We start from the raw sequence: 15,807 nt of genomic DNA on the forward strand, positions 1-15,807 counted from the left end.
CTATGGTAACTGCACTCTCTGGATTCACAGTTCTGCTGGCTTGTGGTCAAATGAGTTTAGTGGTGCAAATGTGTCCATTATGCGGATTTTAAATTTATCAGGAATGTTTTTTTAATTATATTTTGGCCCCTGATTCTTTTAGTGTTCTTTTTCCGCGTTGTTCTACTATGAACAGTTCATGATCAGTCCCAAAAATCTTCTCCTGGTCTTGTTTTGGCAGAGAGAATAGAGTTTCTCCATCTCCCGTTTCCAATCATGTCATCTATTTGCTTTCTATATTGACCATCTGTTGATGTCCATATGTTCTGCCATCTGTTTGGTTGCTTGAAGCATGCATTTGCCCTAAACAGATTGTTGGCTTCGCAGAACTCTGCGAGTCTTTCTCTAGACCACATTTTGCATTTGGTTCGGTTTCGTTTCCTACTTTTGTGTTGCAGTCTCCTGCGCTTACAGGCATGTCCTGTTTTCATGTGTGGTCAGTTTCGTCCTGGATGCTTCCATAAAAGCTTTCAAATTGCCTGCTGATAAATTCGAAAACAACAGATTTCACTTGTTGTTTGATTTGTACTAGGAAGGCATTGGGGGGAGTTGATGGGGAAGTTCTCCCCCCCCATAACCTTCACATATCTCTGTGTGCATCCAACAGTCTCCCACATAGACACACACCCACACCCTAGCAACTGGTAGGCGCTGGTACACAGCTACCAAAACTGTCGGTCTCAATATCTGGGCAAACCATGGGTTTGCAGGAAAACTTGGGTGTGTATGTGTGGAAATCCTAAATCTTTTTAAAGGGGAGGACAAACAGGCTTCCACAGACCAATGGGGTGGGAGCATTTTGACGGATGGGGGGGACTAGTGCAAATGCAATATTAGGTGGGTGGATGTGTGTATATTCTGGAATTCTGGTCAGAAACACTTCACACTGCAATAATCTGTTACAGCGTCCTCCCACTCATTAGTGACCGATCTTAGAATTGCCGTCAATGTATACATGCCCTGGCTCACAGTCCCAGTTATCGTGTCCTAGGTATGGGGCTGCTAACCCCCAACCCGAAATGTTCCATCCAGGAAAACTTTGTCATCGTTGTTATGTGCCGTCAAGTCAGAACTGACTCAAAGTGACCCTGACAGGACTTCTAAGGTAAGTGAGATATTTAAGGAGTGATTTTACTGGTTCCGAACACATATAGTGAGCTTCCATGGCTGAGCGGGGATTCGAACGCAGGCCCCTTGAGTCCTAGTCAGTCATTCTATCGACCACACCACACCGGATATCATAGGGGAATTTTAGCCTTTAATATACGGATAAGGTTACCCGGTGTGGTGCAATGGATAGAGTGACAGACGAAGGCCCTGGAGAACAGAGTTCGAATCCCCGCTCAGCCACTTGGAGTGTGGTGCTGGTAAAACCACTCCTTAAATATCTTATTCGCCTTTAAAGCCTGATTAGAGCCACTATAGGCCACTTTTGACTTGACTGCAGGTAACATGAATAAATATATATAAAGATCTAATTCGCATCATTCCATATTGTTGGACTCGAGAACCTCTCCTGGCTTCTTATGTCGTGAAAAGCTGAGCCCAAAAGTCGAGTGGGCCACCTCAACTGACAAGTGGTAATTTTATTTTTTTAAGGCAAACCAGAGCAGCCACTAATCATTTTAAGACCCCGGGGTAAAATGATACCATTTCCCCTTTGAGGAAGGGCCTCTAAAAACAGGTGTCGCTTTGTGTTTTTTGGACTACAACTCCCAGAATTCCCCCAGCAGCGGTCTTTGGACTGCAACTCCCAGAACTCCCCAGGCAGCAGAGGAATTCTGGGAGTTGTAGTAAAACAAATCCCATTAAACGTGCACCTGTTTAAGAGTGGATGCGAGAAAAAAAAGAAGCAGGAAAAAAAATTCGTGGCGTGCGCCCCTCCCTCAAGCAAGAGAAAGTTAATTTCTTTTAATTGGGGGGGAGGGAGGGATGGAGAGATCTAAGAGGTGATGCCTTCCTTCCCCCCCCCCCTTACATCCAGCAGTAGATACATCTTGAGATTTGGGTGCCACCTCCCCATTTTTTTTTTTTTTTGGCATTTCCCAAATATTGTCTCGCGGTCGTCGGAACCCGATCCCGTTTGCTCGGCTAGATTTCTGCTTGCAGGGAAGGCGCCGTGCGGCGGAGGGGAGCCCTCCCCTCAAACACGACCCCCCCGCTCTCCCGAAGTCCTTCGTGTCCTCTTGAACGTGCGAACCCGCCGACCCGACCCTCCGTGTCCGGCCGGCGAGGGCGGGGAGGGAAGAGTTAAAAGAAGCAAAAAAAGGGGGGAGGGGGCGATTCTCCCCCTCCCCTCCCCTCCCCTCCCCTTCCCCCCCCAATTGATCTTGCCGCCTGATAGGCTGGGGCTCCTGACAAGGGGGCGTGGCCCGGAGGCTTGGCTCCCGTTTGCCGCAAGAAAAGGGGGCAAAGACGCGTGTCGGCGAGGGCGCGCGTGGGGATCGGGTGACGCCGGCGGGGATGCGAGGCGCAGCCCGGGCTGCTGGTCCCGGGGGTCGGTCGCCCGGCTGCCCCCTTTCCCCCCCCAAAAAAAACCCATCTCCCCCCCACCTATTCTTCCTCCTCCCTGCCAGGCATGAGGAGCCCGCCCTGGGTTGGCTTGTAGACGCGTGAAAAAAACCCCTCCTGCTCGGCTCCGAATCCCGATTCGCTCCGTTTTGCCTTGCCCCCCCCCCAAAAAAACAAGAGTGGATTAAAAGCACCGCCAACACCCTTGCACCGGACGCCTCTCCGGGGAGGGGGCTGAAGCTGCGCGATCCGGGGATCCGTCGCTGCCTTTCCCGCAAAGAGTAAGGAGGGGGAGGGGATGGGATGGGAGGGGGAGGGGATGGGAGGGGGAGGGTGCCCCCCCTCTGACCCAGGAGGAATCGGGGGTGAGGGTGGGGGGGACCCCGACGCACCTTTGGGGGGGGTCGTGGCGACCGCCTGGCCAGCATTTCTGCCCGGGTTGGGCACCGGGAGGGTCGGGTCGGGTCAGGGGGGGGGGAGCGCGCCCCCATCCATCCCTTTTTGCCATTCACATGTGCTGCACGGGGGGGGAGGGAGCATGGATAACGGGGGAGGGGGCATGAAGGTGGGGGTTGTCGTCTCCGCGGCCCCTTGACGTGCCCGCTGTTTGCATTCGCGCCCGCATCGTCCGCGTCGCCCTCAAACCGCCCCCCCCGCCGCCGCCGCCGCCGCCGCCGCTTCCATCTCCAACACCTCGTACGTGAGAATGCGCCTTCTTTTCTGGGCGATCGGAGGAAGTGCGCTGGGGAGGAGTCAGGGGTCGTGGGCAGGCAGGCATGGTGGAAAAACACACACACACACAACAACCCATGTCTCGCTGGATACCCGGGGGGGGGGGGAGAAAGACTCTATTCCCCGCCTCCCCTCTCTCGTGTAGTGTGGTATATGATGGGCGGGGGGGGGTAGAACCCATCCCCCATAGGTGAAGGAGGGGTGTGGGAATACGTGTGTACGCGCGCGTGTATGTGTGTGTGTGTGTAAGGGAAAGCCGTCCAGTTCCTCTAGGGGATTTTGGGGGGGGGGGGAGTTTAGTGGCAGGGTTGGATGGTTCTCTCCCCTCCTTTTAGGAAGGTGGGGTTTTTTTCGGGTGGGGGGGGAGAGAGAAGATGATGTCATCAGTGGGGCATCATCCAGCGCGGTGAGGTGAGGTGGTGCTTGGTGGTTAAAGGGGGGAGAGAGAGAGAGAGGAGAAGGCTGCAAATTATGTCATCTGGCTTTCAGAGGGAGGATGCTGGGGGGGGCGGCCATTTCTTGGGGAGGGGGGTCCCCATGTCTCTCTCCCTCTCTCTCTCACACACACACATATATAAAATGGGGGTGAGCCCCCAAAAAACAACCGACAGTGGGCTTGGCAGGTACGGAAACAAGCTCCGTACAGTATTTATTTATTTATTTATTTATTTATGTATTTATTTATTTATTTATTTATTTATAGAAACATGTTGGCCTCCGTGTCTGTCACTGTGCAGAAGGAAGGTACACAAACAGCCCCTTTCTGGATGTGACCTCTTATGCCGTGGCTTAGACAAATCGGCGCTTCCCTTCTGGGGCTCTGGAGTTCTTTCCCCCCCCTTTAAAAAAATAGGATGATTTTGGTGGGTTGTGGTGTTTTGGTTTTTTTTGGGGTTTTTTTTGGTTGCCTGTAGCCTGTCAGTGTTTTCTCTCCCCCCCTTTGGCATCACAGGGTGTCTATGTATGTGTGTTTGTTGGGGTGGGGGTCGTGGGGCCCCCGATCCTTCTGCTCTGCCTTGGCCTCCTCTGGGGGGGGGTGCTGTCGATGCCTGGTTTTGAAGGGCTGGATGGAACCACGGATGCTCAGGGCTCGCCCTGGCCTTTCCCTCCATCCCCATTGTTAACTGGTCCATCGTTTCGGATCCAGTTGTTGTGACAGGTTCCACCTATTTTTGGGGGGGTAGGTGGGGGGAAAAGAAAGGGATCCGGCCTGTCATAGTCGATCACCTTTTTCCCCCTCCACCTGTATGTCTGTCTAGCTTTCTTAAAACACAGTAAGAGTGAAGAAGTGTGTAGGTCCTGTATGTGTGTGCATGTCGGAATATTCCCCCCCCTGCCCTACCCTTCTTGGATTGCCAGCTACCACCACCCTCTTTCACTTGGGGGGGGGGGAGAGAGCAGCCGAATAGCACCCAGCGCCTGCCAGCAGGACAAGGCCTAAATGCAGCTGGAAAATCAAGGTGCGAGTGGAAATGGAGGGCGGGGGGGGGGGGAGATTGTGTGTGTGTGAGAGAGAGAGATGCTTGATGTGCAGGAAGAATTTCCCCCAGATCATCTTCGCCGTTGTCCCAGTGGATAACTGGGTCACCGTGCCTAGAATTGCATATCTCTGTATTTCCCGAAGCCTGATGCCTCATCTCAGCTGCTTTAGCAAGGTTAGGAAAAAATTTAAAAAATAAAATAAAATAAATGCCAGCTCCCCAGAAAAAAAAAATTTGAGCTGATAGCTGCAGTGCAGCAAAGAGAGGCAAGCTCTCTCTCTCTTTCTCTCTCTCTCACTCACAGACAGACAGACACACAGACAGACAGACAGATACACACACACACACACACAGAACGCTCTCACATTCCCGCTGCCCCCTTGCTAGTGGGCACTCATGCTGTCATGCTGGCTTGCGCATGATGTAAGCACATTGGCTAAGGCAAGGGCAGGCGTGAACACACACACACACACACACACACACACACTAACACACACACACACACACACACAGCATGCCAGCAAACGCATACACATTTCTCTGTCCCATTTTTTCTTTTTTCTTTTTGCCCAGGAGCAAAAGCAATGCACGAGGTGGAACCGAATGGCCATCTGTAGCAAGAGGCTGCGGTGGCTTTATTCCCACCCACCCCCTCCGAGCCCGATTACTACCAGGAAGACTCTGGGCCTCCCGTTGGCTAAAGCCGCTTCCCATCCGAGCAGCCCGCGCGTGGCTTTGCTGCTCGTGGAGGTGCTCGTAGAAGGAGAGCCCCCCCCCAACCACCCCGCTCAGGCCTCCGAAAAAGGCCGCCTTCTTGTTGCTGAATTTCGTCAGCACGTGCTTGTTTGAGAGCGGGGGGGGGGGGGAGAGACAGCTTCTTCCTTCTCCAGACTGTGATGGAGGCTGCTGGGGAAGAAGGGTGGACCCTGCTCCAAAATCTTGCTGTGCAGGTCCTCCCTCCAAGACAGCCCCCCAGCCTCCCCACATAGTTGATTTTTTATGCATACACCGTTTTATGCAATGATCTTTATGCATACATCGTTTTGGGCAGTTTTCACCTCTACAGACATGTCTTTTGCAAAGCTAACAGCTCTTCATCACTGCTTTAAGGCCAAAAGCCTTTGCTATGACCACAGGGACAGCGGATACTGATGGTGTGCAGGCTTGTCTTTTTGGAAAACCTCGCCCTGCTGCCTGGGGGATTCTGGGAGTGGTAGTCCACAAAGGGACGGATCTGCGTATGTCTGTCCATAAGAATGCGTGGCTGCTGAGAAGATCATCTCGCATACACCCCGATGGGTCCTATGAGGAATGTGGCTAAATGGCATGGGAGCAAGGAAGTCTCTGGGGGGGGTGGCAGATGGTGGCGCGGTCCTTGATAACACAGTGGTCTTGGTGTTGCAACGTGGAACGCTGGCCATGTGCAATAGGACGTGGGTGTCACTGCACTGGATCTCGTGACTCCAGTTGCTTGTTCAGGGAGTTCTACGCTTCCCGGGATCTGATGAAGGCCTCACGACCATCCCTTATGTGGGATGAAAATTCTGGGGTCTCTCCTCTGCCGAGGGAGACAGCCATAATGGCTAGAGGCCACCATTTACAACCCTGTTCCATATATTCAAATTCTTTTGGTCTTCTAATCCGTGGTACAAACGGTTCCCGAAGGGGTTGGCCACCTTCTCTTTCCTGCTTAAAATGTCTACCTGCAAACGCCACTGTGTGGTTCGGTGGTTTTGAGGCTAGCCGCTAGATCGTACGGGAACGATGGTAGCCCACGTGCCACGTGAATCTCTCGATATCCGCGAACCCGGCCCTTTTTGTAATTAGAAAACACAGGTCTCTATTAAAAACGTTTGTTCTGGAGGGGAGTTTGGACAGTATCTTTTCCAAGAGACCTTCAGCTCATCTCTCGACAGTGAGATCGAGAAAGGGAGAAGCCATCATAATACGGAGGGGCTTAGTATAATTTCATCTATTGGAGTGTCACAGGTCGCTTTGCAAAATACATGCCACAGAGGGGGTCCGTGGAAGGTGCAGGCTGTTAGTTAACCTGTTGAGTTTCATAACTTTCCCTTTTTTGCAATTTTTAAAATTGGAGGCCGATATTCAGTAAACGAGCAGAATGAGGTAAGGGAAATGACAAGGTAATTGTATAGAAAACCGTTCTTTAAGCATATCTAATTATCCATACAAGATCAAATCGTATTAGTCTCAAACTGAAGAAAGCTAGGAGGGCCAAGCCATTAAGTCTCTCTTCTGACGATCAATCCAAAGAGTGCAGCTTTCTTGAGAAAGATCAAATAGGAAACAAGAAACAAGTTAAGAAATAACTTCATGCATAAGCACAAACTCCAAAACATTTTGGCTCCATTGATCAACTGGACGGATGTGTGTCGATCACAATTCATATGCTAGCAGCCCATGGAGAGCAATCAACACGTAGGAGGAGACTGTTGTGCGTATTTTGGTTTACATGCCTTAGTTACATCCCGGCTGGATTTCTGTAACATGCTGTACGTTGGGCTGCCTTGGGAAGGTGTCAGGGAAACTTCGGCGTGTCCAAAACGCAGCAGCCAGATTGTTAACTGGGAGGCTGGTCACCGGGATGACACAAAGTATTAAGACCCTCAGGGGGAGGCCTTTTTCTTGGTCCCACCACTTTCACAGGTGCACTCGATGGGGGACATGAGAAAGGGCTTTCTCTGTGGCTGCTCCCAGACTTTGGAACTCCCTGCCACTGGAGGCCCACCTGGCCCCCTCTTTGCTGCCCTTCCCCAAGCAGGCAAAGACCTTTCTCTTCGGGCAAACTTTCCCTTAGCTGCCTGGATGGAGTTCTTAAATGGATGGTTGTGCCTTATTGCTTTGAATGTCTTTTTGGGTTTTTAGTGTGGTATATTTGAGCCATTTTATTATTTGTATATTTACTGCTTTTAGCTTTAAAATGGTCTTTTAATGATGTAAGCTGTCTTGGGGTCCTTCTTAAGGAGAAAGTCAGGGTAAAAATATTTTAAATAACTAAATTTTGGGGTATTTGATTTGGAATATTTCCTACACCTTCCCCCTTCTGCTAAGAAAATGAGCTACTGCAGCTTGGGAAAGGCAGGGATACTGAGAACTTCATTTCAGTTAGTTTTTAGTAATTACCGCACCTTGCAAACATCTTTATTCCTGGAGGTGGAATATGTGGCAATTTTTTTTTTTTAAATTCAGGCATTAGAGAATCCACAACAGATTCTGTCTTCCAACCAGTCTTCACTTGAAACCCTGTGGATTTAACCACGTTGGTAACTGAATTTAGATTGTCAAGTCTCTTTGGAGAAGCTCCTGAATTTTAACAGCAGGCAGATCTGCAACCTGGTCCTCTCCATGCTGGGAATAATTGTTGAATTCAGCTGGTTCAAGGGGGGTGGAATTTGATTTCTGTTCCTTGTTAAAAAATGTAGAACATGTCTTGATTTTTCAATCAGAAAAGCTCGATTTTTTTTAAAATGAACTGAATGTGAGACCAAGAAAGATGGAAAATAAGAACATTTGTGGTTCCAGTCTCTGGTGGCTGAAATCCTGTTGCTTAGTGTAGTAAGTTACACTAGAGTAAGCCCATTCAGTCGGGGAGGGGGTGAGTCAACTGATTCAAACAGGCACACTCTAGTTGCAGCTACCTGCGCTAAACTAGAGTAGGCCCATTTGAATCAACAGAACCTAAGGAACAGTTGACTTGTCCAAATCCCACTGATTCAATGAGTCTACTCTAGTGCAACTTATGATACAAAGCAACAGGTTTCTGGCCAGGATCTGGTAGAGGTAGACAGATCTGTGCTAATTGATGTTTCCTCCCAAAAATGCCCCTTCTAGCTTATCCAGTTCAAAGGACTGTGTATCACATGACATTAAGGATCCACTTTTAAGGAACACTTTATGTTTGAAACCCACCTGCCAGCAACAGTAAATTAAGAGGGAGAGAGTTCAATTCATTGTGTGGGAAAGAGGCTTCCATATAGTAAATGGAACGTAGTCTGCCCCTCTCTCTAGACTCGATGAAAACTGGAAAGGTTCAGGATGAGAGGAAAGCGTTGCTGTTTTTATTTTCATTTTTGAATCGAGACCGTTACTGTGGGTATCGAGGCTGGCGTGTCTGTTGAGATAGGGTGGTGCTGGCCAGGAAAAGTGACTTTCCCATAATCTCTCGAGACTGAAGGACGCCATTGCATTGGCTAGGAAAAGTGATGTAAGCCAAGGGCTGGTGACAATGACTTGATGGGTCCAGAAGCCCTGTTCCTGCTAAAAAAATAATAAAACTTAAAAAAAAGAAAAGAAAAAGGAGAGTAATATTTCTGATCGTGTTCAGGGAGTGTGATTCTCTCTTGAAAGAAAAAGATCTTGAAATTGCCCTAGATCACAAGCTGAACATGAGCCAACAGTGGGATGTGGCTGCAAAAAAGGCCGATGCTATTTTAGGCTGTATTCATTGAAGTATTGTTTCCAAATCCCGCAAGGTGCTAGTCCCCCTCTATTCAGCACTGGTTAGGCCTCACCTTGAATTTTGTGTCCCCTTCCGGACACCACCCTTCAAGAAGGATGTAACAAATTGGAAGAAGTTCAGAGGAGGGCGACAAGGAGGATCACTGGGCTGGAAACCAAGCCTTATGAAGAAAGGCTGAAAGAATTGGCCATGTTTAAGCCTTGATGCTAGGAAAGTGTGACGGCAAGAGGAGAAGGGGACGACCGAGGATGAGATGGCTGGACAGTGTCTGCGAAGCAACCAACATGAATTTGACCCAACTCCGGGAGGCAGTGGAAGACAGGAGGGCCTGGCATGCTCTGGTCCATGCGGTCATGAAGAGTCAGACACGACTAAACGACGATGAAGCCTTGGGAAAAGAAGAATGAGGGGTGATAGGACAGCACTTTTCAAATATTTGAAAGGCTGACATAGAGGAGAGGGGCAAGATCTGTTCTCAATCATTCCAGAGTTCAGGACATGCAACAATGGGCTCAAGTTACCGGACACCAGATTTTGGTTGAATATCAGGAAAAACTTCCTAACTGTTAGAGTGGTACAACAACGGAAACCAATGCCCTTGGGAGGTGGTGAGTGCTCCAGCACTGGAGGCTTTTGAGAGAAACCATGTCTCTGACCTGCTTTGACTTGCATTCCTGCCTTGAGCAGGGGGTTGGACTAGATGGCCTTTTAGGCCCCTTCTAACTTCACTATTCTGTGATCCTCTGCAAAAGGGATTTAATAGACCAGAAATATGTCCCCTTTTGCTTCTGGCTTCTATATCGCTGCTGTGTTACTCTTCGTTTAATCAAAACTGTGGCTACGAAAAATTCTAAACCCTCTAAAGGCTAAAATGCTTATGAGTCAAAACAGAAGTTTGCCCAGTGTAATTGCACTTCGTTCTCCTTGCTGGCTTGTTCTCCGTTTACACGAGAGTAGCGCTGTGATTCCCCCATGTCGCACTCCATGCAACGAGCTGCGTCGAACTAAGTGAGGGTTACTTTTGGAAGACTGTTGTGTTGCTTTCTTTAAACTATCTTCTGTAATCCATCCTCCGGTAGCTGAGTGAGATTACTGCGATACATGGTAGGTGGGGATGTCTTTGAAGGAATTACTTTTAAATAAACAAAGGGTCTTGTGTCTTTAAAGACTAACAGGTTTGATTTGACATAAACTCTTGTGGTCTGTAGGCTACTGCTTCAGATGGCTACAACCTATGAAAGCTTACATTAAATGTAACTTGTCTCCCCTTATGATGCTCTGGTCCTTTTGCTACAGTAACCTGAAAAAGTAACTATGTGAAGCAGGCTGTGGTGGATGATACAGAGTAGATCCTCTTCAGAAATACAATTTATTGATCTGTAAGGACTGTTAATCTGTTTGGATTCTTCCTATGGTCAGGAAGGGGTTGGACTGGATGGCCTCACTGGGTCCCTTCTAACTCCACGATTCTAAGGCGCTACAAGATATTTTGTTGGTTTTGTTTGTCGGTTCTGTGACAGCCGACCAAAACAGCCACAATAGTAGAATATACCAGATGGGTGGGATATAAATCGAATGAATGAATGAATGAATGAATGAATGAATGAATAAATAAATAAATAAATAAATAAATAAATAAATAAATAAATAAATAAATATTTTACATTTTAAAAAGGAAACTGAGCTACATAGGCTAGTGGTCTGAGTGATTTACAAAGCCCCTTCTTATGCAGGAAGCTAGAGCTTTCCAGTTCAAGCCAAAGCTAAAAAGTTGACAAATGGTGACCCTTTTCCAGGGTTTTCCAGATAGAGAATACAGTGTATTACAGTGGACCCTTGACTTACAGACGGCTTGACTTACAGACTTTTTGAGTTACAGACTTCTCTGGCCGCAAAATTTAGGTTTGACTTGCAGCCTGAGAATTGACTTACAGACCAGAAAAAAAACCAAAATGGAACAAAAACGGCCTGTTACGGGATTAATCGGTTTTCAATGCACTGTAGGTCAATGGAGACTTGACCTACAGACTTTTTGACTTGAGAACCGCCTTCGAATACGGATTAAGTTCTCAAGTCAAGACCCCACTGTACTCAAAAGGGATTTACCATTCCCTTCCACTAGGGGCGCTGTGGGACGGTGCAGCTTGGCCCAGCGGGGAATCAAACTCCCAACCTCTGGCTTTGCACCCCAAGACCAACACTACTGAGCTATACATATACATTAGAGGTGCACTAGGTTGTGTTTTTGGATTACAATTCCCAGAATTCTGCCAAGGAAATTCTGAGAGTTGTAGTCCAAAAAAAAAAAAAAACACAAAAAAAACAAAAGCCCACAGAGCTGCACACACCTGTATATTCACACCTGCTAAGCAAAGTATAGTGCCTTGGTTTATCGAAGGGACACCTTTTCTTGTTTGGTTTTCAGTAAAATTGAACTTCTAGCAGAAAGAAAGTAAGAGAGAAAGAGAAAGAAAGAAAGAGAGAGAGAAAGAAAGAGAGAGAGAGAGAGAAAGAGAGAAAGAAAGAAAGAAAGAAAGAAAGAGGGAGAGAGAAAGAAAGAAAGGGAGAGAGAAAAAGGAAGGAAGGAATAGGGAAAGGGAGAGAGAGGAAGGAAGGAAGGAAGGAAGGAAGGAAGGAAGGAAGGAAGGAAGGAAGGAAGGAAGGAAGGAAGGAAGGAAGGAAGGAAGGAAGGAAGGAAGGAAGGAAGGAAGGAAGGAAGGAAGGAAGGAAAAAGAAAGAAAGGGGGAGAAAGAGAGAAAGAAAGAAAGAAAGAAAGAAAGAAAGAAAGAAAGAAAGAAAGAAAGAAAGAAAGAAAGAAAAGGATGGATGGATGGATGGATGGATGGATGGATGGATGGATGGATGGATGGATGGATGGATGGATGGATGGATGGATTTCCAGTAGATGTGAGACCTCCAGTGAATCACCACTGCCACCACAAATTGAGTTTCCGTAACTGAGTGAGAATTTGAACCCAAGTCTCCTGAGTCCAGCCTGGTAATTTATCCAATATACCACACTAGTTCTCAATTTCTGTCTTATTGGGATTCCCCCCCCTCCCCCAACCCTCTCTTCAAGACCAGTTCAAAGTTGTTCATGGACGAAACAGCACATTGTGGTGGAGAAAACAGACTCAACAAAGGTGTACAAAAAAGAGAGGTAGATTTGCCTCTGCCATTATGAGTCATGCTGTCGAGTGAATACAGCATTTAATCAGCCCGTCACGGCAACCTGCGATACCTCTGGACTTATTTGTACTGTAAGAGAGGGTTCCCCTCCCAGCCAAAATCTTTCTTTAAAACCCAAAATCTTCTCTTTTCTTTGCGTTTAACCTCTTTTTGAAGTTCTGCATCCACATTTGCAGAAAATAATAGGTTAAGCCAGATCTTGGTTTTAGATTAAATTTTATTTTCCTGCTTGCAATCTTTTACGGACGCAACTCACCCCATGGGGAAGGAAGAGCTGCCAGCCAAACCGATGTGCTTTCTGGTGGGGCTCTCCTCCAAAAGTTAAGCCCAGTGATTCCTTGATAGCGAATTAACTCAGTTAATTTGATTTAATTAATTAAATTGGGGGGTCTGGAAGAAGGAATGCGGCTGGTCCCAGAAAGGGGTCCTTCTCTCTCTCCCCCCCCCCCCCCCAATCTTCTTTCTTGCCTTGCTTGATTGGAGTTTGCTATAGGCAGGGAATACGGAGGACTTAAAGAAGCTTTCAGTGTGGAATTTTAGCAGCAGATTAAAAGATTATTAAGAAGCCAGCCTGGATTTTGTGCCATACTTCCAGTCAAGGCTATTTAGAGAAGGATTTTTTTGGTCATCTTGCGATGTCCAGGCTGACCTTAATGGCCGCTTGAAAGCGAACGTGACAACGAGAATCCGGAAGGAGGGACGAAATCCTGTGCTTTTGGGAAACAGGCGGGAGTTAGACTCTCTGATGCCCGTTTGCCCAGGGGCCTGACAGGCAGCCATTCAAGAGGTGCAGCTCTTCCAAAGTCAACGTGCGCTGGTCAAGAGAGGGTGGAGCTTCAGCTTGGGGGGTAAAAAGGAAGGGGACGGATGCATGAGAGTCATAGGTCTCTGCCTGGGTTGCTCAGTGGGTTATGTCTCTGGCTGCAGAGCCAGAGGTTGGGAGTTTGATTCCCCCACGGGGCCTCCTGCGAGGAGACCCAGCCCGGGTGGGCTTGGGCGAAAGTTGCACAATAGTGCAGAAAGTAGCACCCCCAGAAGAAGGTAAAGGGGAAACCGCTTCTGAATATTCTTTACCTGGAAAACTTTGAAGACGGTCAGCGTAAGTTAGAATCAACTTGACGACATGCAATTATTATTATTATTACTAAACTTTAGGGATCTGGAAATTGGACAGCTTTGAAATCTAGCCAGGCATGTGTGTATTTTTGCACCATATCCCAATCAAGCTTCCCTCTTCTCGTTTTTTCCCCCTGCATGTGAGACCCTGTGTGTTAAATCACCTGACACTGTTGCTGATGGCAGGAAACATGGAAGGCTACCCTGACCCGTCGTCTTAAGTGTTTGGATTATTTTGTACGAACCGGCAGAACACTTCAGCTGGGCTGGGCTTTTGGCTGCTGAATGAATGGAATGGAGAGCACTTTTAGGAAAAAAGGATAAACCCTTCCCCCTTGCTTTTTTATTAATATATAAAATGAGTTTTAGTAAATAAATGAGATACTTCTTTCTTCCTGCATGATCTCTGATCTCTAAATTATTATATCATGCAGGAAGAAAGAAGTATCTCATTTATTTACTAAAACTCATTTCACTTTGGTCCTGCTAGTTCGGGCTAAATAGGAGTTGGAATGCCTTCTACTCCTGGTTCAGTACATTTACACTCAGTATTCATTGTTTCTGTAAAAGTTAAGTTAGTGCCCTCCTTGAAGAATTCCCAAAATGACTTGTCTCTGATATGGAAGAGTAAAGCAGTTCAGCTCACCACTAACAAGGATGCTCAGAGGGAAAGGGCTTCAGTGGGACCCTAGTTTCTGGCAAACAAACAGGGCAAAAGCACAAAGCTAAATCATGTGCACCTCTATCTAAATCTGTGGGTCAAGCTTGACATTAATGGCAATCATTCATGTAAATCAAGCTGATGTTCACCTTCCAGTGTCCAATCACAAAGCAAAGCGAGTTAAATATGAAATGTGTAGTTGCACAGAAAATCATGTAGTGTGATAAATGGATGCTTTTTGCCATTTGAAAGAGCATCTCTTCTAAAAACATGCTATGTATTCTATCTAGCTGATCCCACAATTCCTCTCTTGCAATACTGAAGCTTCTGTTAGTGGAATCATGGCTAAACATTTCCAAACCAGAATACACCTTAGTTCTAAGAATATGTTGAAGGGCATGCCAAGTCTTGAGGCCACTGCTTACAGAAAATATATATTGGATATGAAAAATTAAACTTGTCATGTGATCTCTTAGTAGGAATAAAATACTGTCTTGTGCAATACTTTTATTATGTTCTCTAATTTCATAAACATAGCAAGCCTTTGAGTTCTGTCGAATTCTTCAGCAATGAGGTTAAATGTACGAGACTGTAGAAGCAAAAACTCCTAAGATTGGCTGGATATGGCTCCACATGTTCGGTTAGACTGGGCGCTTCTTGTTTCTTCCCTAGGCTCCTATGGCTTTTACTATCAAGTCTGATGAGGAGTTCTGCAGAACTCAGAAGCTTGCTACATTGGCATCGTTTTGATGAACCCATTAAAGGCACGACACAGCTCTGCTCACCGGCCTCTCGCTTCAACCATCCATTTCTGGCTGACACACGCGGCGGCGACTTACACGTCTTCTGCAGTTCGGTGATGATTAAAAGGGAGGATATGCATCACCCAAAGGGATGATAAAATAAGATGCTGGCTTGCATAAAATAACATTTGCTATTTTTGATGCAAAAATGCAAAATTAGAACTAGTTTGCAGTGCATCTCACTCAAATGGGGAATACCAGCTAATCTGTTTGCCCACTTGGTCTGTTTCCAATGCTGGCGGGCAACTTAAAAGTCCCCAGTCTACCTTTCTTTCTGGATCTTTATCTTTGAATCAGACTCGGACCGGGCCAAGAGAGGACTGTCCGCCCTAAAAATGTTGGAGAGTTTCAAATTTCTAGTAAAATTCCCTTCTGCTACATAGTAGACACGCAGAGATCCACAGATGTGGTGACTTTGCTGGGTTTTGGGGTTTACTTTTCTCTCCCCCCCCCCTTTCAGGCTGCCTCATCCCTGCTCTGGGAAGCTCACGCTGCCCGAAAAGATGGGAACAGAGGAGACGCTGGCGAAGGGTGTGAACGCGGGTGCTCGTGTGTGGCTATCCTGGCGCCTGTGCCGTGGCAAGCAAGGCTTTGTGAAGGAAAGAAAGCAAGGGAAGAAAAATAGAGATGTCGTCGGGCAGATGGCCAGTGAGGCTGTGGATGACAACCCGGGGCAGTTTCGCTGCTTACGATTAGATTTTGGGGACTCTGGCCTCTGAACGACAGGGAAAAGCTTCCAGCTTGTCTCTGTCAGGGCTCTGTGGCTTGTGTGTGGTTATACCTAGAACAGGCAGA

The 15,807-nt window shown here is 47.3% G+C and overlaps 1 protein-coding gene across 3 annotated transcripts in view; it reads left to right on the forward strand.

Moving 5' to 3' along the window:
- The first annotated feature begins 2,418 nt into the window (after window positions 1-2,418).
- LZTS3 (leucine zipper tumor suppressor family member 3) overlaps window positions 2,419-15,807 on the forward strand; it is a 69,494-nt gene continuing 56,105 nt past the window's right edge. For all 3 annotated transcript variants that reach the window (XM_073002125.2, XM_073002128.2, XM_078394453.1), the window contains exon 1: window positions 2,419-2,831. The gene's annotated coding sequence lies outside the window, so the exon portion shown is untranslated. The remainder of the gene's footprint in view (window positions 2,832-15,807) is intronic.

The sequence above is a fragment of the Pogona vitticeps genome, chromosome 5 (genome assembly GCF_051106095.1).
Source record: "Pogona vitticeps strain Pit_001003342236 chromosome 5, PviZW2.1, whole genome shotgun sequence".
Taxonomy (NCBI): domain Eukaryota; kingdom Metazoa; phylum Chordata; class Lepidosauria; order Squamata; family Agamidae; genus Pogona; species Pogona vitticeps.